The 22272-nt window shown below is 46.7% G+C and overlaps 1 long non-coding RNA gene across 1 annotated transcript in view; it reads right to left on the reverse strand.

Annotated features, from left to right (window-relative positions):
* Nucleotides 1–21069: 21069 nt before the first annotated feature.
* The window catches only part of LOC144673818 (uncharacterized), a 37957-nt gene continuing 36754 nt past the window's right edge, over nt 21070–22272 (reverse strand). Inside the window, exon 3 of the long non-coding RNA XR_013574431.1 lies at nt 21070–21152. This is a non-coding gene — a long non-coding RNA (uncharacterized LOC144673818). The remainder of the gene's footprint in view (nt 21153–22272) is intronic.

Raw genomic sequence — 22272 nt, forward strand, 5'->3', positions numbered from 1 at the left:
TCTGAATAAGGGCCCTCGCAATTAATACAGAGAAGGGGATAAATTTCTTCTCTCAGAAGGCAGTCAACCTGTGGAATTCTTTACGCAGAGGGCTGTAGAGGCTGGGTAGCGAAGTATATTCGAGGCTGAGATAGATTGTTAAACAGAAAGGGAATCAAGGCGTATAGGGAAAAGGCAGGAAAGTGAGGCTGAGGATTATCTGGTCAGTCATGAACTCACTGAATGACGGAGCAGCCTCAATGGGCTCAATGAGCTAATTCTGCTTCTATGCCTTATTGCCTTATATCACAAAACAATTCTTCTCAAGTCATATCAAGAGCTGTCGCCAATAACGATTGAGCCTCAAACCCAGCCAAACCCAAAATCACAGAATAATCCCGAAAAAGAAAACCCCACACCACACACCACCACCATTAAAGCCCCGACACCAAACCCAAAATAACTTAATAACCCCGAAACACAACACCACACCCCACGCACCACCAACAATAAACCCCCTATCCCAAACCTAAAATCACATTATAACCCCGAAACACAACACCCCACCCCACGCACCACCACCAATGATCCCACACCCTCATGTTCCTGGACACTTTCCATTAGTCCAGAAATCTATTTGGAATCCACTCGCTGACCTTCCAATCTTCCGGTTCATTTATTATTATTCTTGTTGGGATTCTCTTGTACTTTTGGCCCCAGCTTCTTGCAGGGAAGATATTTTTTCAGCATTTCATGTACCTGGGAATGGACAGATGAGGAGTCAGGTCGGGTATAAAAGGGAAAGCAGTGACAGAGCTATTGACAAGGGGCTCACATGAGACATCGACGGGCCCCTTAGCACGAGGGAAATTCCATCCCTGAAACCGGGTGGGGGGGACGTGTCCCCTCCCTCAACACCCGAACAAACCAGCCCCTATAAACCAACTCACACTCTGCCCATTCAGCGTCTGGGGAATTCTCCCCGCTCCCCTCATCCCCATCAGTTCAATCAAACCCCTACCAGAGAGTGAGGAAGGGAATTCTCATCCCTGCACTCGATTCAATGCCGACTGGAGAAGGGCAAACAATGGAAAGGTTAATTGAAGCCAACTCGGGTTATTGAATGGGTTATGGCCACAGCGCAATAATTACTGCAGGATGAAACCCTCACCTGGTGTAGATGGGCTTCCTTTTCCTCGCCAGTGTCCAGTTTGTTCTTCCCGACGTACATCACTTGAACTTCGGCATTGATTGGTCACAATCCATGTTGCTGAAGTCCAGGACCACTGTAACATCGAGAGGACAAGGCTTCAGACACACACACACACAAAGCAACTGGGCAGGGTTAGAGGTGGGGGTGAGAACTGGGTACGGAGGTGGATTGGAGGGGAGGTGTGGGGTTGGGGCAGAGGGGATGGGCAGGCCTCGGGGGTCAGACTCCGTCCACTCCCCTCGCTGACAGATTGAATGAATCTCCGTGACTGAGTTGTATTGGGAGACGGTTATGCTCAAATTGAGTTGACAAGTCAGGTACCTGTTTCTGATGATCCAACTCTGACAAAGGATGGTTGCCGAGCGCAGTCTCGACTACATTGTTCCTTGGATCCCTCATTGTTTGACGTCTCCAGGTCTGTGATAGGACAAGGGAGTGTTACTCGCAATAAGTGCTTGCTGAAACCTGAAATCCCACTAACTCTAAACGTCAAGACTGCAAAAACACTGAACCTCTCAAACCCCAAATACATGGAGCCCCAAAACTCCGAAATTATGAACCCCTCAAAACCAAAAACATTGAACCCCGAAACGCCAATGACACCAATCTCCACAAAACACTGAAGCCCCAATCCATTGAATAGTTAAATAATAGAAAGTTGGGTTATTGAATTGGTGCTGCCCACACCCCTAGAATGACTGTGGGACACTAAGTAACACTTTACTGCCAAATCTCATTCACAATGACGTCCAAATATCACTAACGCAGATCCCCCAAACTCCACTAACACCGAACAGCCACACACAAACTGAGCGTCCAGATATCCCTAGCACTGATCCCCAAATCTGCACAAACACCAAATACCCAAATCTTATTGACACTGAACTCCCAGCCCCAATCACAATGAAGCCCCAAATCTCACTGACTCTGAACCCCCAGCCCCAATCACACTGAACGTCCAAACATCACTCACACAGAACACCCAAACTCCACTAACAGCGAAACCCCAATTCTCACAAACACTGAATCCCCCATTTCCACGAAAACCGAAACCAAAACTCCATTAACACCGAAACCCCAAATCCCAACAACACCGAACCCCCAGCCCCACTAACACCGATCCCCCAAACTCCACCTACACCAAACAGCCACACACATACTGAACGTCCAGATGTCCCTGGGACCGATCCCCCAAACTCCACATGCACCGAATCCCGAAATCTCATGACACTGAACCCCCAGTCTCCTCACACTGAAGCCCCAAATCTCACTGACACTGAACCCCCAGCCACAATCACACTGAACGTCCAAACATCGCTCAAACCGAACCCCCATAGTCCACTAACAGCAAAACCCCAATTCTCACTAACACTGAATCCACAATTTCCACGAACACCGAAACCCAAACTCCACTAGCACTGAAACCCCAAATCCCACCAAAACCGAACCCCCAGCCCCACTAACACCGAACTTCCAAATCCAACCAATACCGAATCCACAGCCCCACTAACACCGAACCCCCAGATCCCACCAACAGCGAACCCCCAGCCCAAATAACACCGAACCTCCAAGTCCCGCCAACACCTAACCCCAAGCCCCACTAACACTGAACCCCCAAACACTGAAACATCAATCACCCGAAAACACTGTACACTGTTTCAAGTTCAATTTTAGAGTGAGAGTCAGATTCTGAGATGAGGCGAGCAGCCTTAGTGGCAGTTTACTATCAATCATCGTTGTGTGAATAGTTTTTCATGACTGCAGCAAGAAGCTGAGGTGGAGAGTGACTTCTCGCAGCTCAATATAAGACAGGGAATTTTAGAATGTGCAGTCAGTAATGGAGACAAAGTCACTGAGAGGATACATTGGCCCGAGTGATAAAGAGACGGAGTGAGTATACTTGTGAATTAGGAATTTGATTTAAAGTGAGAATGCGAATGGTAAATCTGTTTCAATTTCAATTTTAGAGTAAGAGTTTGATTCTGACGTAGAAATATCCAGTTAAACAGCCGGCTGCCTTAAGAAGAGTGGCGATTTTTGGGAGACAGACAAGCGTGAGTATGTTGAGCAATTTGGTTCATTGTGAGAGTTTGCATAGTACACATGTTTCAAGTTCACTTTTAGAGTGAGACCCAGATTCTGGCCTGGGACTAGCCAGTTAAATATTTTGAGAAAAAAACTGTGTTTGGTTAAAATCACCTTTGCCTGAATAGTTTTTGACGACTATAGGAGGAAGCACAAGTAGAGAGGGCCTAATCACAGCTCAATATAAGACAGGGACCTTTACAGCGTGCAGTCAGTAATGGACACATACTCAGTGAGAGGAGACATTGGCCTGAGTTATACAGCGAGTGATTGAGTATATTTATGAATTCGGTTTAAAGTGAGAATTGAAATGGTAAATGTGTTTCAAGTTCAGTCGTGGAGTAAGAGTCAGATTCCAAGCTAGGCTAACAGGGGTTTAATAGTTACAGCAAATGTCTGTGGTTTGAATAACATCAACAGATCATTTAATTGGTGGGAATGTTCAGAAAATAATTCACTTCATCATTTATACAGTTTGAAAGCCACCAATGTCAGCCTGCTCTGTCACTATTGATCATTCACCAGCCACTGAATCCCACTCCTCTCTCTCACTATATCACACTCCCCTGAGTTGCTACATCCCACTCCCCTGAGTCACGACATCCCACTCACATCAATGGCTATATCCCACACCCCCTCAGTCACGACGCCCCACTCACATCAGTGGCTACATCCCACTCACATCAATTGGTACATTCCATTCACCCCAGTCGCTACATCCCAAACCCCTCAGTCGCTACATCCCACTCACCTAAGTCACCAAACCCCAATCCCCTCTGTCTCTACATCCCAATTCCATTCAGTCCCTATACCCTACCTCCCTCAACTACTGCACCCCTCTGCCCTCAGTCATGACATCCGTCTCCCCTCAGCTCCTCCATCCCACTCCCTTCAGTATGAGATTACAGCGACTATATTGAGTGAAGATTTTTTGTAGAATATCCCGTCCAGGCTGTACCTCTTATTACAGATCCTGTTGGGCTAGATGACCCAGGTGCAGTGGATTTTCGAGTTGAGTATTCCTCAGATTTCGAGTTTGGTTTTGTCCCTGGATCTGCAGTGAGTAAGGAGGCATGGGAGATTGCAGAGGGCGGATCACCTCAAGAGAGCATTTAATTGGTAGGAATGTTTAGAAAATTATTCACGTCTTTTTTGTACAGTCTGAACCCCACCAATGTCAGTCTGCTTTGTCACTACTGATTGTACACCATTCACTGCATCCCACTCCCCTCACTCACTACGTCACACTCCCCTAAGTCGATACATCCCACTCCCCTCACTCGCTATCTCCCACTCCCTTCAGTCGTTAATCCCACTTCCCTCATTCCCTACATCCCACTCCTCTCTGTCTCTACAGCACACTCTCCGTAGTCACTACAGCCACTCCCCTCAACTGGTGCTTCCCACTCTGCTCAGTAAGGACATTCCACTCCACTCAGTCATGATATCCCTCTCCCCTCAGCCCCTCCATCCCACTCCCTTCAGTATGAGATTACAGCGACTATATTGAATGAAGATTTTTGTAGAATATGACGTCCACGCTGATACCTGTTATTACAGATGCTGTTGGGCCAGATGATGCAGGTGCAGTGAATATTCGAGTTGAGTGTTCCTCAGGTTTTGGAGTTGGTGTTGTCCCTGGATCTGCAATGATGTAAGGATACATGGGAGATTGCAGAGTGCGGACCATCTCAAGAATGCATTTGCTTGATAGGAAAGTTTAGAAAATGATTCACGGCATCTTTTGTACAGTCTGAACCCCACCAATGGCACTGTAATCTGTCACTCCTGACTGCACTCCAGTCACTAACTCTCAGTCTCCTCACTATATTCCACTCCCCTCACTCACTGTATCTCACTCCTCTCACTCAATATATCACACAGCCAACTGTCACTCCACACCACTCCCCTCAATTACTACACCCCACTCCCCTCAATCAATACATCACTCACCCCGGAGTTATTACATCCCGCACCCCTCGCTCACTGAATGACACTCGCCTCACTCACTGATTTACACTCCCACCAGCCCTTCTTCCTCACTCTTTAGTAACTACATCCCACCCCCTTCAGTGTGAGATTGCAGTGATCATATTGTGTGAAGATTTTCTGTAGAATATCCCCTACAGACTGATACCTGATATTTCAGATCCTGTTGGGGTGGATGATGCAGGGACAGTGAATTCTTGATTTGAGTTTTCCTCAATTTTAGGAGCTGGTGTTGTCTCTGGATCTGCAAGAATGTAAGGATACATGGGAGATTGAAGGGTGTGGTTCACGTCAGAAGAGCTATTATTTTATGGTAAGTTTAGAAAATGATTCACTTCTGCATTTATACACACTGAAACACACCGATTTCACTCTGTTCTGACAATCCTGGCAATACATCTGTCACTAACTACCCCTCAACTCACTCACCATATCCCACTACCTTCACTCGCTGCATCACCCTCCTCTCGCTTGTGTCATCTCACTCCTCTCTCTCGTGACATTTCACTCCTCTTGCACCAGAAATCACACTTCCCTCGCTCGCGACATCCCACTCCTCTGAGTCACACATTCCGCTCTTCTAAGTCACTACCTCACATTCCCCTCAGTCACTACGTCATACTCCCCTCAGTCTTTCCATCCCACTCCCTTCAGTGTGAGGTTACAGCGATCACATGGTGTGAATATTTTCTGCAGAATATCCCCTCTACAATTATACCTGTTTTATCTGATTCTTTGGGGTTGGATGATGCAGGGACAGTGGAGTCTCGAGTCGAGTGTTCCTCAGATTCTGGAGCTTGTGTTGTCTCTGGTTCTGCAATGAAGAAAAGAGACATGGAAAATTGCAGATTGTGGATCATCTCAAGAGAGCATTTAATTGGTTGGAAAGTTTGGAAATGATTCACTTCACCTTTTATACAGTCTGAACCCCGCCAACGTAACTCTGCTCTGTTGCTTCTCAATGTACATCAGTCACTAACACCCAGCCTCCTCCATTACTATATTCCGCTCCCCTCACTCACTACATCCCACTCCCCTCAGTCACTGCATCCCACTCCCCTTTCTTATTAAGGCACACACCTCACTGTCACTACACCCCACTATGTTAAGTCACTAAATCTCACTCCCCTCCGTTACTTGCATTGTCTCCCCCCAGTCACTACATCCCACTCCACTCCATCACTATACCCTACTCCCCTCAGTCACTACATCCCACTTCCCTCAGTCACTACATCCCTCTCACCTAAGTCGCTACACCCCACTCCAATCATTCACTGAATAACAATCCCATCAGTCCTACTTCCTCACCCCTTAGTTACTATATCCCACTCTCTTCAGTATGAGATTAAAGCGATCATATTGTGTGAAGATTTTCTGTAGAATATCCCCTCCACACTGATACCTGATATTTCAGATCCTGTTGGGCTGGACGATGCAGGGACAGTGGATTCTTGATTTGAGTTTTCCTCAATTTTAGGAGCTGGTGTTGTCTCTGGATCTGCAATGATGTAAGGATACATGGGAGATTGAAGGGTGTGGTTCACGTCAAAAGATCTATTATTTTATGGTACGTTTAGAGAATGATTCACTTCTGCATTTATACTGACTAAAACACACCGATTTCACTCTGTTCTGACAATCCTGACAATACATCTGTCAATTACTATCCCTCAACTCACTCACCATATCCCACTCCCTTCACTCGCTGCATCACCCTCCTCTCGCTTGTGACATCTCACTCCTCTCTCTCGTGACATTGCACTCCTCTTGCTCCAGAAATCACACTCCCCTCGCTCGTGACATCCCACTCCCCTGAGTCACACATTCCGCTCTTCTAATTCACTACCTCACACTCCTCTCAGTCACTTCGTCATATTCCCCTCAGTCTTTCCAACCCAACTCACTTCAGTCTGAGGTTATAGCAATCACATGGTATGAATATTTTCTGCAGAATATCCCCTCTACAATTATACCTGTTTTATCTGATTCTATGGGGTTGGTTGGTGCAGGGACAGTGGAGTCTCGAGTCCAGTGTTCCTCAGATTCCGGAGCTTGTGTTGTCTCTGGTTCTGCAATGAAGAAAAGAGACATGGAAAGTTGCAGATTGTGGATCACCTCAAGGGAGCATTTAATTGGTTGGAAAGTTTGGAAATGATTCACTTCACCTTTTATACAGTCTGAACCCCGCCAACGTAACTCTGCTCTATCGCTTCTGAATGTACATCAGTCACTGACACCCAGCCTCCTCAATTACTATATTCCGCTCCCCTCACTCACAACATCCCACTCCCCTCAGTCACTGCATCCCACTCCCCTTTCTTATTAAGGCACACACCCCACTGTCACTACACCCCACTATGTTAAGTCACTATATCCTACTCCCCTGAGTTACTTGCATTGTCTCCCCCCAGTCACTGCATCCCACTCCGCTCCATCACTATACCCTACTCCCATCAGTCACTACATCCGAATTCCCTCTGTCACGACATCCCACTCACCTAAGTCGCTGCACCCCACACCAATCACTCACTGAATAACAATCCCATCAGTCCTACTTCCTCGCCCCTTAGTTACTACATCCCACTCCCTTCAGTATGAGATTAAAGCGATCATATTGTGTGAAGATTTTCTGTAGAATATCCCCTCCAGACTGATACCTGATAATTCAGATCCTGTTAGGCTGGATGATGCGGAGACAGTGGATTCTCCAGACGCGCTGACCACAGATTCTGGAGATGATGTTGTCTCTGGAAAAGTAATGAAGTAATCAGATATGGGATATTGCAGAGTACCCATCACTTCTGGAGATTATTTACTTGGGAAGAAAGTTTAGAAAATGCTTAAGTTCATCATTTATTCCGTCTCAAATACTGCTGTGTCGCTCTGGTCTATCGCCCCTTAATGACCCCATTCACTAACTCTCAATCCCCTCACTAACCATATCCTATTCCTCTCAGTCACTTCATCCCAAACCCCTCAGTCATTATATGCAACTCCCCTCAGGAACGAATGCTCCACCCCCATCAGTCACTCATACTAGGACGATCAGCCAAGAAATCCCAGTGCCGTCAGCCAATCCATCTCACTCAGTCATTAAATCCCACTTCCCTCAGTCACTACATCCCACTCCCCTCAGTCATGACGTCGGACTCCCCTCAGTCGTTGCGTCCCATTCCCCTCAATAACTACACAAGGCTTCCATCAAGCACAACATCCCACTTCCCTCAGTCATTGCATCACTCTCCCCCGAGTCACTACATTCCACTCCCCTCAATAACTATATAAGGCTTCCATCAAACGCTACATCCCACTTCCCTCAGTCACTGCATCCCACACCCCTCAGTCACAACATTCCTCTCCCCTCAGTCACTACATCCCACACCACTCATCCAGTACACCCCATTCCTCTCAGCCATGATGTCTCAGTCCCCTCAGTCGCTGCGTCCAACTCTCAATAACTTCTTAAGGCTTTCCTCACGCACTACATCACACTTCCCACAGTCTCTGCATCCCATGCCCCTCAGCCATTAAATCCCACTCCCCTCAGTCACTACATCCCACTCCCCTAAGTCCCTAAACCCCACTCCCCTCACTCACTGCACCCCACTCCCCTCAGTCACGACATCACACTCCCCTCAGTCAACATATTTCACTCACTTCTGTTTGAGACTACAACAATCATACTGTGTGAAGATTATCCAGAATTTCCCTCCCAGTTTGATACCTGATATTTCAAATGCTGTTTGGCTAGATGATGCAGCGACAGTGGATATCCGAGTCGAGTGCCCCTCAGATTCCTTAGTCGATGTTGTCCCTGGATCTGCAATGATATAAGGAGACATGGGAGGTTGTAGAGTGTGGATCACCTCAAGGGATCATTTGCTTGCCACTAAAGTTTAGAAAATGATTTTAATGATCATTTATACAGTATGAAACTCACCAATGTCAGTCTGCTCTTTCACTTCTGACTGTACAACAGTCACTGAATTTGAATCCTTTCACTCATTGCACCCCACTCGCCTCACTCACTACACCACGCTCCCTTCACTCTCTACGCCCCACTCTGTTCATTTACTTCATCAAATTACACTCTCTCACTGCATCCTGCTCCGCTCAGTCTCTGCGTTCCACTCACCTCAGTCATTGTATCACACTCCCCTCAGTCACCATGACCCAGTCCCGTCAGTCACTGCATCCCACTCCCCTCAGCCTCTGAATTACACACACCTTCCACCTCCGATCAGTCACTGCAACCCACTACCCTCAGTCACTACATCCCGCTCTCCATAGTCACTGCATCTCACTCACTTCAGTCACATCAACCCACTCCCCTCAGTCACTGCATCCCACTCCCCTCAGTGACTACATCCCACTCGGCTCAGTCACTGCATCCCAGTCTCCTCAGTCACTGCCTCTCACTCCCCTCAGTCACTGCATCCCACTCTCCTCAGTCACTGCATCCCAGTCTCCTCAGTCACTGCATCCCAGTCTCCTCAGTCACTGCATCCCACTCGGCTCAGTCACTGCATCCCACTCCCCTCAGTGACTACATCCCACTCCCCTTACTCACAGCATCCAACTCCCCACAGTCACTAAATTCATCTCCCCTCAGTCACTATATCGCACTCCCCTCAGTCACCATGTCCAACTCCCCTCAGTCACTGCACCCTACTCCCACCAGTCACTGCATCGCGCTCCCTTCAGTCACTGCATCCCACTCCCCTCAATCACTGAATTCCGGTCCCCTCAGTCAATGCATCCTAATGCGCTCAGTCCATACTTCCCACTCCCCACTCAACACTCTCCCCTCAGTCACCGCATCCCACTCACCTCAGTCACCGCATCCCACTCCACTCAGTCACTGCAATGTACCTGTGCAATAAGCAGCATCGTTGTCTTTTGTCGGCTTCAGCTCATAAATGAAGTAACTGCTACAGTTTTTAATTTGTATCTTTTTGACCCAGTGGCAGTGATCTCCGCCCCAGGTAAAACAAACTGTCCTGGTTACTTCTCCCTGTCCTACGGTGGGATGTGAACCTGAAATGAGGTGTATAAATATGTAACGGATGTGAATAATGCTGGTCATTGAATGTAAAACTGATATTAAATATCTGAACATACCCGGTAACCATCCTGGATGTTCTGTGCAGCAGTGATTCTGTGTGACACGTTTCTCCGGAATCTTGCATCCACCAGAACTGAAACGACAATTACAGATTATGGAAGGAGACCGCTCAGGTTGAGGCCATTCGGCCCACTGTGTGGCTGCAATCTCTTTGTAAGATTTAACCAATGAATACAGCTCCCCTTCTGTTCTTCCTGCTTGTAAATCTCCCCTTCCTGGAGTTAGCCAATGTCCTTTCTAAATCTTTATATTGGGTTTAATTTCCCTGTCCTTCTGACCGTGTGTTCTACATCAGAAGAAGTCACTGCCAGATCCTTATCATATCCTTGTTCTTTTGTCAATGACTTTCAATCTGTATCTTCTGGTTCCCAACCCTTGTTCCAGAGTAAATAGTGTCTCATTTTCAATTCTGGTCACAGCTTTTATGCATTTTAACACTTCTGCTAAAACTCTCCGTTCCCATTCTCTGCCCGAGGGAGAAGCCTTGTTTCCCTCACTGGAGCTGGAGCCCCGTCACAACACCCTCCCACCCCCACCACCCCCCCCCCCACCCGCCCTCCCTCCCACAACATCTGGAACCCTGCTGGCAAATGTCCTCTCTTCCCTGTTCAAGACCTTGACGCCCTTAATAAAGTGCGGGGCCAGGAATCGGACACACTACATTAAATGAGACCAAGCCCCAGATTGTTACTTATTCTTTCACTCGCTGTTGGATCCTCCAGCTGGGTCACCATTTATTGCCCATCTTTAATCTCCCCTTGAGAGGCTGGTAGTGTTCTCATGTTTCTGCGGCCCTTGATTTCAAATCATGTGTTTGGAAGGTGTTGTTGAAGGAGCCTTGGCGAGTTGCTGCAGTGCATCTTGTAGATGGTACACATTGCTGTCCTGTGGAGGGAACGAATGTTTGTGGATGTGGTGCCAATCAAGCGGGCTGTTTTGTTCTGGACGGTAGAAAGCTTCATGAGTGCTGTTGGAGCTGGACATTGAGGCTACAAGGGTACACAGTTCTCCAAGTGTGGTCCAACTGACAGATAACGAGTCCAGAACTGTGCGCAGTGCTCTGAATGTGGCCCAACTGAGGGAAACAGAGACCAGAACTGTGCACACTGCTCTGAATATGTGGTCTAACCGAGAATACAGAGACTGGAACTATGCACTGTGCTCCGAGTGTGGTCTGAGCGAGGCATACGGAGAGCAGAACTGTGCATGGTACTCTGAGTGTCGTTTTACCTTGGGATATGGAGACCAGTAATGTGCACGGTGCTCCGAGTGAAGTCTAAGCTAGGGTTACGGTGACCAGGGCTGTGCTCAGTGCACCGAGTGTGGTTTAACTGAGGGATACAGAGACCGGAACTGAGCACGGTGATCCGGTGTGGTCTATCTGAGGGATACAGAGTCCGGAACTTTGCACAGTGCTCCAAATGTAGTCTATCTGAGGGATGCAGAGACCAGAACTGTGCACGAGCTCCGAGTTTGAATGAATCAATCTTCTGTACAGGTTTAACATCCCATCTTCTTCTTTCAGTCCCGTCCTCGACAAATTGACCCCGGAGCTTTGTTTCTTTCCTGGTGACCTTATTGACTTGTGTTACTTTTTAATACTTCCTGTACCTGTGCTGCCAGATTCCTCTACACCTCTGTGTCATCTAGGCTCTCTCTTTTCTCAGTCTTTTTCATCACGTGACTCTTTCTAACTAATTCCCCCACCCCACAATGACCGACTTTTCAGTTCCTTTGTGAATTACCCCCTCATTCTGCAAATGCATTCACAACATCCTGGAGTAGGTCAAGTATCCTTCTGTATGAGCTACACTGTACAGTTTGATATCAGCAGCAGATTTTGATAATGTGATTCTGGTTCCTGTGTCCATATTGTGACATTGTAAATGATAAACAGGGATGGTCCCATCACTGACCCCAGTAGATCCCCACTTCCCACTTTTGACAGTCCCAACCCCCACTTGTCCGAGTAACTCCCTTTATCCCTGTTCCATATCCTCTATATGTTCTGTCACTGTCGAATCCACTCCTTCCCCATTCCCTGTATTCACTCCATATCCCATTGTCCGGAGAGATGATCCCAGTATCCCAGCAGTCCCTGTTCCCCCACTCGCTCTCTGTTCCCTTCTCTATCTTCACTTCCCGCCTATCGATACCTTTAACTCAAATTGCTCCTCCATGTTTCTATTGATGGGTTGACCTGGATTTTCCCCGTCACGTTACCTGTTAAATCGGTACCATCCATACTTAAGGTCCCTATCACACTTCCTATGGCCAGAGCACTCAGCCCCAGTACAATCGATGCTCCTCCAGGCCTGATCCAGGACGTTGTGATTTAGACAGGGGTCAGTGAGTGCGGAGCCTGGGTCTGTTTGACAGAAAGATGTCCCGTATTGATGCATAAAGTACAGTTAATGTCACACTGCAGCTTGTAGCCACAAAGCACAAATTACCTCAGTATCATTCTCCACCCACATGGATAATACCCACAATTCAATGCTGGAAATCTGGACCCTTCTCTGAATCAGGTTTCCATCCGCCTCCACCTCTACTCTGAAGTTCCCTGCTATCTCCCAGGTAAATAGCCACAAGCCCAGATACACTAAGTCCCCATAGCAAAGCGTCAGATTTAAACCAGTAATGGTGTCATCCGGCAATCCACGATTCACTCTGTGTTCCTCTGCATTGCTGTCTTACACAGTCAGCTATCGGGGCCGTGAAATGTGAAATATCCGAGAGTTAACACATCACACCCAGATGTACGTTGACGGCACCCACACATCACTGAACGCCCTCCCTCGAAATATGGAGAAAATGCATCCACTGTCATCGCTCACATCAGAACCTCCTCTCTGTGGCCACTGCCATTGTCTCTCTCTCTGTGAACTGTCTAATACTGAACCATTTTGTTCATAAATTTGGTCCAAAGTAAAAATTGAAATGGTAAAATCTGTTTGAAGTTATGTTGCAGAGTAAGAGATGGTTCTGTTCTCCAACTAGCAGGTTTTAAAGTAAGTTAATTAGTTAATCAAAGAACTGTCTCTGGATTAAATCACATTTGCCTGAATACTTTTTGATGACAGCAGCAAGGAGCTGAGATGGAGAGGACCTCATCAATGCTCAATATAAGACAGGGACTTATACAATGTGCTGTCAGTGATGGGGACACAGTCAGTGAAAAGGGACTTTGGCCTGAGTAATTCAGAGACTAAGCGAGAGTGTTTGTGAATTTGGCTCAGTGTGAGAATTCGAACGGTAAAGCTGTTTCCTGTTCAGTTTTAGACAAAGAGTGATTCAGATTCTTGCCTGAACCTAGCAGGGTTTAAAGTAAGTTACGTTGTTAGAGAAGCAAGATTCTTTCGTTTAAAGTTGGACTTTAGAGCATAAGAGAAAAGTGGACTTTTTGGAAAGCGAATTACTCACCTCAGCCTGACAGAAGACAGGGAGTTTTGAGAGGCAGAGTCAGTTGAGTGGGGTTCAGCGTTAACGGGGTTTGTGGTCTTCAGTGATAGTGGAGATTGGGTGTTCAGAGTTAGGGGGTTTGCGGGTTCAGTGTTAAGGGGTTTGTTCCGTTCAGTGTTAGTGGGGTTTGGGGCTTGAGTATTAGGGTGCTTGGGGGTTCAGTGTTCGTGGGATTTGGGCGTTCAGTGTTAGGGAGTTTGGGGGTTCAGTGTTAGGGGCGTTGGGATACAGTGTTTTATGTGGTTTGGAATTCCGGTCTTACTGTCCTTTCAGGGTTCATTTTTGGGGGGCTGGGAGTTCAGTGTTTTTGGAGTTGAGTGTTTTGTAACTCAGTGCTTTGGGGTTCAGTGTTAATGAGGGGTTCAGTGTTGGTGGCTGTTTGGGTTTCATTGTTAATCGGGTCTGGAAGTGCAGTGTTAGTGCGATTTGCGGGTTCAGTGTTAGTGGAATTTGGCATTTTAGTTGGCACGTTAGTGGGATTTGGGGTTTAGTTTAAATGCGGTTTGGTGTTCAGTATTAATGGAGTTTGTGGTTTCCATGTTAGTGGGGTTTGGGTGTCCAGCGTTAATGGGGTTCGGGGGTTCCGTGTTAGTGGGGTTTGGGGAGTTCATTATTAGTGAGGTTTGGGGGGGTTCAGTGTCAGCGGGATTTGGGGGTCCAGCGTTAGTGGGGTTCGGAGGTTCACTATTAGTGGACTTTGAGGGTTCAGCGTTAGTGTGTTTTAAGGGTTCAACGTTTGTGTTGTTACTTGCTTCCTTATTTTGGGTTTAAGGGGATCAGTTTTGTGGTTTGGGGGTTCACAGTTCTTGATATTATTTTGTGGATCATCGTTTGTAAGGGCTATACCTGCAACAACGAGGAGTGGGGAAGATGGGCCCTACACTAATTGATAATATTTCACATAAAGTGTCTTTATGGGGTTTAAATTAATTGATCGGTTTAAGTCATGGCAAGGGAGCTCAAAACTGTGGTGTGCTCTTCCTGCTCTATGTGAGAAGCCGGGAACAATTCCAGTGCCCAGCGCCAGAATGTGTGCAGGAAATGTCTACAGCTGCAGCTCCTGGAAGCCCGGTTTTCAGAGCTGGAGCGGCATTTGCGGACATTGCGGAGCATACGCGATGTGGAGACTATCGTGGATAGCATGTATAGAGGGGTGGTTGCACCGCGGGCTAAGAGTCCTCAGGCAGGAAGGGACTGTGTAACCACTATGTAGGTCAAGGGGACTATGCAGGCAGTGCAAGAGACCCTTGTGTCTATTCCCCTGCAAAACAGATATACCTCTTTGGATACTGTTGGGGGATTTGGCCTCTCAGGGGAAAGCAGCAACAGCGAAATTAGTTGCACCGTGGTTTGCTCTGCTACATAGGGGAGGAGTAAAAAGTGTGGGAATGCAATAGTTACAGCGGATTCAATTGTAAGAGCAATAGATAGGCTTTCAGAAGACCGCATACGAGACTCCAGGATGGTATGTTGCCGCCCTTGTCCTAGGGTCAATGATGTCTCAAAGCGGCTACAGGACATACTGAAAGAGGAGGGTGAACAGTCAGTGGTCGTGGTGCACATTGATACAAAAGACATAGGGATGAGGTCCTAAAATCAGAATATGGGGAGTTAGGAAGTAAGTTGAAATGTTGCACCTTAAAAGTAGTGATCTCAGGATTACTACCAGCGCCACGTGCTGGTCAGAGTAGAAATAGCAGGATATAACGGATGAATACATGGCTGAAGAGACTGTGTGAAGGTGAGGGTTTCAGATTCCTGGGGCATTGGGACCGGTTCTCGGGTACTTGGGACCATTAGAAAAGGGACGGTTTCACCTGGGCAGGGCCAGGACAGATGTCCAAGGGGAATACTTGATAGCGTGATTTGGGAGGGTTGAAACCAAAATGGCAGGGGCTTGGGAAGCTATGTAAGGAGTCAGACGAGGGGGAATCAAGGACAAGAACAAAAGACAGAAAGGGGAATAAGAACAGTGATAGCCAGAGAAATCAAGAGCAAGAATCAAACAGGGCATCACTGAAATATAATGGGGACGGGAGAAGTAATGTTGAAAAATACAAGTCTCAAGGCTTTGTGCCTTAATGCGAGGGACAATCGCAATAAAGTGGATGAATTAACTGAGGAAACAGCTGTAAACAGGTGGTATATAGTCGGGATTATGGAAAAATGGCTGCAGGGGGACATGAGATTGGAACTGAACATCCAGGGGTATTCTATATTTAGGGAGGACAGACAAAAAGGAAAAGGTGGTGGAGTTGCATTGCTGGTTGAAGAGGAAGTTAACACAATAGTGAGGAAATATATTTGCTTTGACGATGTGGAATCTGTATGGGTAGAGCTGAGATACACCAAGGGGGAAAAAAACATTAATGGGGGTTGTATATAGACCCACAAACTGTAGTGGTGATATTGGGAATAGCACTAAACAGGAAATTAGAGACGGATGAAATAAAGGAACATCTGTAATTATGGGTGACTTTAATCTGAATATTGATTGGGCAAATCAAATTAGTAACACTACCGTAGAGGAGGAGTTCCTGGAGTGTATTTGGGATGTTATTTCTTGACCAAAACATTTAGGAACCAAATAGAGAACTGGTTACCCTCGGCTGGGTATTGTGTAATGAGAAAGGACTAATTGGCAAACTAATTGTGCAAGGCCCCTTGTGGGTGAGCAAACATAATATGATTGGATTCATCATTAAGTTGGAGAGTGACGTATTTGATTTTGAGACGAGGGTCCTGGACCTTAAATAGTGGATTGGGAAATGTTACTTAAAGGGATGACAGTCGATAAGCAATGTAAAACGTTCAAAGAGTGCATGGGTCAATTGCCTCAATTATTTATTCCTGTCTGGTGCAGTAGTTAAATAGGAAATCTGGCCCAAACATGGCTTACGAGGGAAATTACAGATAGTATTAGACCCAAGTAAGAAGCACACACATTGGTTAGATAAAAACTACAGACCTGAGGATTGGGAGGACTTTAGAATTCAGCAAAGGAGGACCAAGAGATTGTTTAAAAAGGGGAAAATAGAGTACGAAGGGAAGTTAGTGGCGAACATATAAACTGACTATAAATGTATCTATCGGCATGTGAAGAGAAAATATGGGTGATGACAAATGTATGTCCCTTAAAGTCAGAAACAGAGGAATTTATAATGGGGCACAAAGAAATGGCTGAGGAAGTAAATACATCCTTTGATTCTGTCTTCACAAATCAGTACACTAGTAACAGACCGGAAATGCTGGGGAACACAGGGTTTAGTGAGAGGGTGGAACTGAAAGAAATGGGAAAAGGTAGGGTAACAATGTTGGAGAAATTGATGGAATTGAAGGTCAATAAATCCCCAGGGCCTACATCCCTAGTACTTAAAGAAAGAGTGCTAGAAATAGTGGATGCATTGGTGGCCGTCTTCCAAGATTCTATAGACTCTGGAACAGTTCCTACAGATTGGCGGGTAGCTAATATAACTCGAGCATTTAAAAGGAAATGTAGAGAGAAAACATGTTATTATAGACCAGTCAGCTTGACGTCGGTAGTGGGGAAAATTCTTGAGTCCATTAGAAAGGATTTAATAGCTGAGCACTTGGAAAACAGTGGCAGAATCAGACAGAGTCAGCATGGATTTACGAAAAGGGAATCATGTTTTACAAATCTACTGGACTTTTTCGTAAATATAACCAATACAGTTGATGAGGGGGAACCAGTGGATGTGGCTTATTTGGGATTTCAGAAGGCTTTCAAAAGAGTCCCACATAAGAGATCGTTGTTTATAATTAAAGCGCATGGGATTGGGGGTAAAGTATTGAGATGGATAGAAAACGGATTGGCAGACAGGAAACAAAAGGGTAGGAATAAACGGGTCTTTTTCCCAACGGCAGGAAGCGACTAATGGGGTACCGCAGGGATCAGTGCGGGGACTCCAGCTATTAACAATATTTGAATTATTTAGATGAGGGAACTAAATATAATGTCTACAAATTTGTAGTTGACACAATGCTGGGTGGGAGGATAATCTGTAAAGAGGATGCAGAAATGCTGCAGTTTGATTTGGAGAAGCGGAGTCAATGGTCAAAAAAATGGCAGATGCATTAATATGTGGATACATATGAGGTTATCCAATTCGACAGAAAAACACAGGAAGTCAGATTATTATCTAAATGGCTATAAATTGAGGGACGGAAATGTGCAATAAGACCTAGGTGTTCTCGTACACCAGTCGCTGAAGAGAAGCAAGCAGGTGCAGCTGGGGGTAAATCAAGCCAATGGTATTTTCGCCATAATAGCGAGAGGATTCTAGTACAGGAGCAGGGATGTCTTGCTGCAATTATACAGGGCCTTGGTGAGAAAACGCATGAAATGTTGGGTGCAGTTTTGGAATCCTTATCTGAAGATGGATGTTCTTGCTATACAAGGAGTGAAGCGAAGTTTTGTCAGACTGATTCCTGGGATGGAAGGACTGAAATGTGAGGAGATATTGACTCAGTTAGGATTATATTCGCTGGAGTTCTGAAGAATTAATGGGGGTCTCATAGAAAGCTATAAAATTCTATCAGGACTAAACAGTGTAGGTGCAGGAAGGTTATTCCCGATGGTGGGGAAGTTCAATAACCAGGAGGCACAGTCTGAGGATATGGGGTAGACCACTTAGGACTGAGATGAGCTGACACTTCTTCACCCAGAGTCTGGTAAGCCTATGGAATTCACTACCACATAAAGTATTTGAGGTCAAAACATTGCATGTTTCCAAGAAGGAGTTTGATACAGCTCTTAGGCGAAAGGGATCAAATTGTATTGGGGAGAAAGCGGGAGCCGGCTATTGAGTTGGCTGATTAGCCATGATCATCATGAATGGCGGAGCAGCGTCAAAGTGTCGAATGCCCTACTTCTGCTCCTATGTTATAAGTAAGGTTCTATGCCTGGAGTTTCAGTGTTTTGGGGATTGGGGGTTCAGTGTTAGTGGGGTTTTGAGTCTCAGTGTTTGTGGGGTGTGGGGTATAAGTCTTTTAGGGTTTGGGGTTCAGTTTTGTGGTTTAGGGGTTCAGTGTTAGGGGGCTTGGGGTTCAGTGTTTCTGGGGTTTGGGGGTTATATCTTAGACGAATTTGGGTGATGATTGCTTGTTCAGTTTGGACTCTCAGAGTTAGCACGACTCGGGGTTCAGTGTTAGTGGGAATTGGGGGATCAGTGTTAGTGGGAATTGGAGATTCAATGTTAGTGGGGGTTTGGGTTAAGTATTAGTGGGGTTTTGGTTAACTGTTGCTGGGGATTGCGGGTTCAGTGTAAGTTGTGATTGGGGTTTCAGTATTAGATGGGTTTTAGGGCTCAGTGTTAGTGGGGTTTGGGGTTCAGTGTTAGTGGTGTGTGTGGGCTCATTTTGCATGGGGTGTTGGGCTTCAGTTTTAGTGGGGTTTGGGGCGAAGTTTTTGTTGAGTTTCGGGGTTCAGTGTTAGTGGGGTTTGGAGGCTCAGTGTTAATGCAGTTTAGGGGCTTAGAGGTTGTGGGGTTTGGGGCTCAGTGTTAGTGGGGGTTGGGGCTCAGTGTTAGTGGGGTTTGGGGCTCAGTGTTAGTGGGGTTTGGGGCTCAGTGTTAGTGGGGTTTGGGGCTCAGTGTTAGTGGTGTTTGTGGGCTCAGTGTTAGTGGGGTTTGAGTCTCAGTGTTAGTGGGGTTTGGGGGCTCAGTGTTACTGGGGTTTGGGGGCTCAGTATTAGTGGGGTTTGGGACTCAGTGTTAGTGGGGTTTGGGGGCTCAGTGTTACGGGGGTTTGGGGGCTCAGTGTTAGTGGGGTTTGGGGCTCAGTGTTATTGGGGTTTGGGGGTTCAATATTAGTGAGGTTTCGGGGTTCAGTATAAGTGGGGTTTGGGGGCTCAGTGTTAGTGTGGTTTGGGGGTTCAGTATTAGTGAGGTTTGGGGGCTCAGTGTTATTGGGGTTTGGCGGCTCAGTGTTATTGGGGTTTAGGATTTCAGTGTTACTGTGGTTTGGGGGCTCAGTGTTACTGTGGTTTGGGGGCTCAGTGTTAGTGGGGTTTGGAGGCTCAGTATTAGTGGGGTTTGGAGGCTCAGTGTTAGTGTGGTTTGGGGGCTCAGTGTTAGTGGGGTTTGGGGGCTCATTGTTACTGGGGTTTGGGCGCTCAGTGTTAGTGGGCTTTGGGGGCTCAGTGTTAGTATGGTTTGGGGGCTCAGTGTTAGTGGGTTTTGGAGGCTCAGTGTTAGTGGGGTTTGGGGGCTCAGTGTTAGTGCGGTTTGGGTGCTCAGTGTTAGTGGGGTTTGGGGGCTCAGTTTTAGTGGGGTTTGGGGGCTCAGTGTTAGTGGGGCTTAGGGGCTCAGTGTTAGTGGGGTTTGGGGGCTCTGTATTAGTGGAGTTTGGGGGCTCAGTGTTAGTGGGGGTTTGTGGGCTCAGTGTTAGTGGAGTTTGGGGGCTCAGTGTTAGAGGGGTTAGTGGGCTTAGTATTATTGTGTTTCAGGAGTTCAGTATTATTGGAGTTTGGGGGCTCAGTGTTAGTGGGTTTTGGGGGCTCAGTTTTAGTGGGGTTTGGGGGCTAGGTGTTATTGGGGTTTTGGGGCTCAGTGTTACTGGTGTTTGGGGGCTCAGTGTGAATGGGTTTTGGGGGCTCAGTATTAGTGGGTTTGGGGGCTTATTATTAGTGGGGTTTGGGGGCTCAGTATTAGTGCGGTTTGGGGGCTCAAGTACTTGTGGGGTTTGGGGGCTCAGTTTTATTGTGGTTTTGGCGCTCAGTGTAAGTGTGGATTGTGTGTTTAGTGTTTTTGAGGTTTGGGTTTCAGTGAACAAGGGATTTGGGGGTTCAGTGTTTGTGGAGTTTAGTGTTCAGTGTTACCTTGGATTGGGGATCAGCGCTCATGGCGTTAATGAGGACCCTCAGTCACTGCAACTCATCTCCGCTCTATCACTGCATCCCACTCCCTTCAGTCGCTGCATCCCGGCCCCCTCAGTCACTGCACCCTACTCCCCTCAGTCTCTGCATCCCGCTCCCCACAGTCGCTAAATCCCTCAGGCACTGAATTCCTGAGGCACAGTGACTAAAAGGAGATGTGTGTGTGCCTTCTTGTATTTCTGTTAGTGACCCGGCACATCCATAATCACCCTCCTGGGTCATTTATAAACAGCAATGTACCTGTACAATAAGCAGCATTACAGAATGGCGGCGGCTTCAGCTCATAAACGAAGTAACTGCTGCAGAATTAAGCTTTATCTTTCGGTTCCATAAGCAGCGATTTCCACCCGAGTTAAAACAAACTGTCCTGGTCACAACCCCCTGTCCCAGGGTGGGATGTGAACCTGAAATGAGGTTTATAAATATTGAAGAATGTAACCGATGTGAACAATGCTGGAGAATGAATGTAAATCTGATATTAGAAAGTCTGAAATTACCCTTTAACCAGCCTGGACGATATGTCGAGCAATGAGGCACTGAGACAACAGAGTCAGGAATCTTCCATCCTCCAGAACTGAAACAACAATCACAGAATCATAGGATTAAGAAAAAATACAGCTCAGAATGAAAACAGAATTACCTGCAAAAACTCAGCAGGTCTGGCAGCATCGGTGGAACAAAATCAGTTAACGTTTCGAGTCCTCATGACCCTTCGGCAGAACTGAGTATAGTTAGGAGAGAGGTGAAATATAAGCTGTTCTAAGGTGGGGGGGGGGGCGGGGGGAGAGAGAAGTTGAGGGTGTGGTGATTCTGGGGATAAGCAAGCAGTGATAGGAGCAGATAATCAAAAGATGTCACAGGCAAAAGGATCAAAGAGGTGTTGAAGGTGGTGATATTGTCTAAGAAAAGTGCTAATTAAGAATGAAGACGGGACACTCAAGGTACAGCTCTAGTGGGGATGGGGTGGAAAGACTAACAAAGTTTTAGTATTAGATTTAAAAATAATGGAAATAGGTGGGAAAAGAAGAATCTATATAAAATATTGTAAAAAAAAGGGGGAGGGGGGAGAAACGGGGTGGGGATGTGGGGAGGGGGAGTTTAACATCTAAAGTTGTTGAATTCAATATTCAGCCCGGAAGGCTGTAAAGTGCCTAGTCGGAAGATGAGGTGCTGTTCCTCCAGTTTGCGTTGGGCTTCACTGGAACATTGCAGCAAGCCAAGGACAGACATGTGGGCAAGAGAACAGGGTGGAGTGTTAAAATGGCAAGCGACAGGGAGGTTTGGGTCTTTCTTGCGAACAGACCGCAGGTGTTCTGCAAAGCGGTCGCCCAGTTTGCGTTTGGTCTCTCCAATGTAGAGGAGACCGCATTGGGAGCAACGAATGCAGTAGACTAAGTTAGGGGAAATGGAAGTGATATGCTGCTTCACTTGAAAGGAGTGTTTGGGCCCTTGGACGGTGAGGGGAAATAAAGTGAAGGGGCAGGTGTCACTGACCTTATATATTCTGGAGATCTTCCTCCCACA

Source organism: Cetorhinus maximus, unplaced genomic scaffold (genome assembly GCF_964194155.1).
Source record: "Cetorhinus maximus unplaced genomic scaffold, sCetMax3.hap1.1 HAP1_SCAFFOLD_482, whole genome shotgun sequence".
Taxonomy (NCBI): domain Eukaryota; kingdom Metazoa; phylum Chordata; class Chondrichthyes; order Lamniformes; family Cetorhinidae; genus Cetorhinus; species Cetorhinus maximus.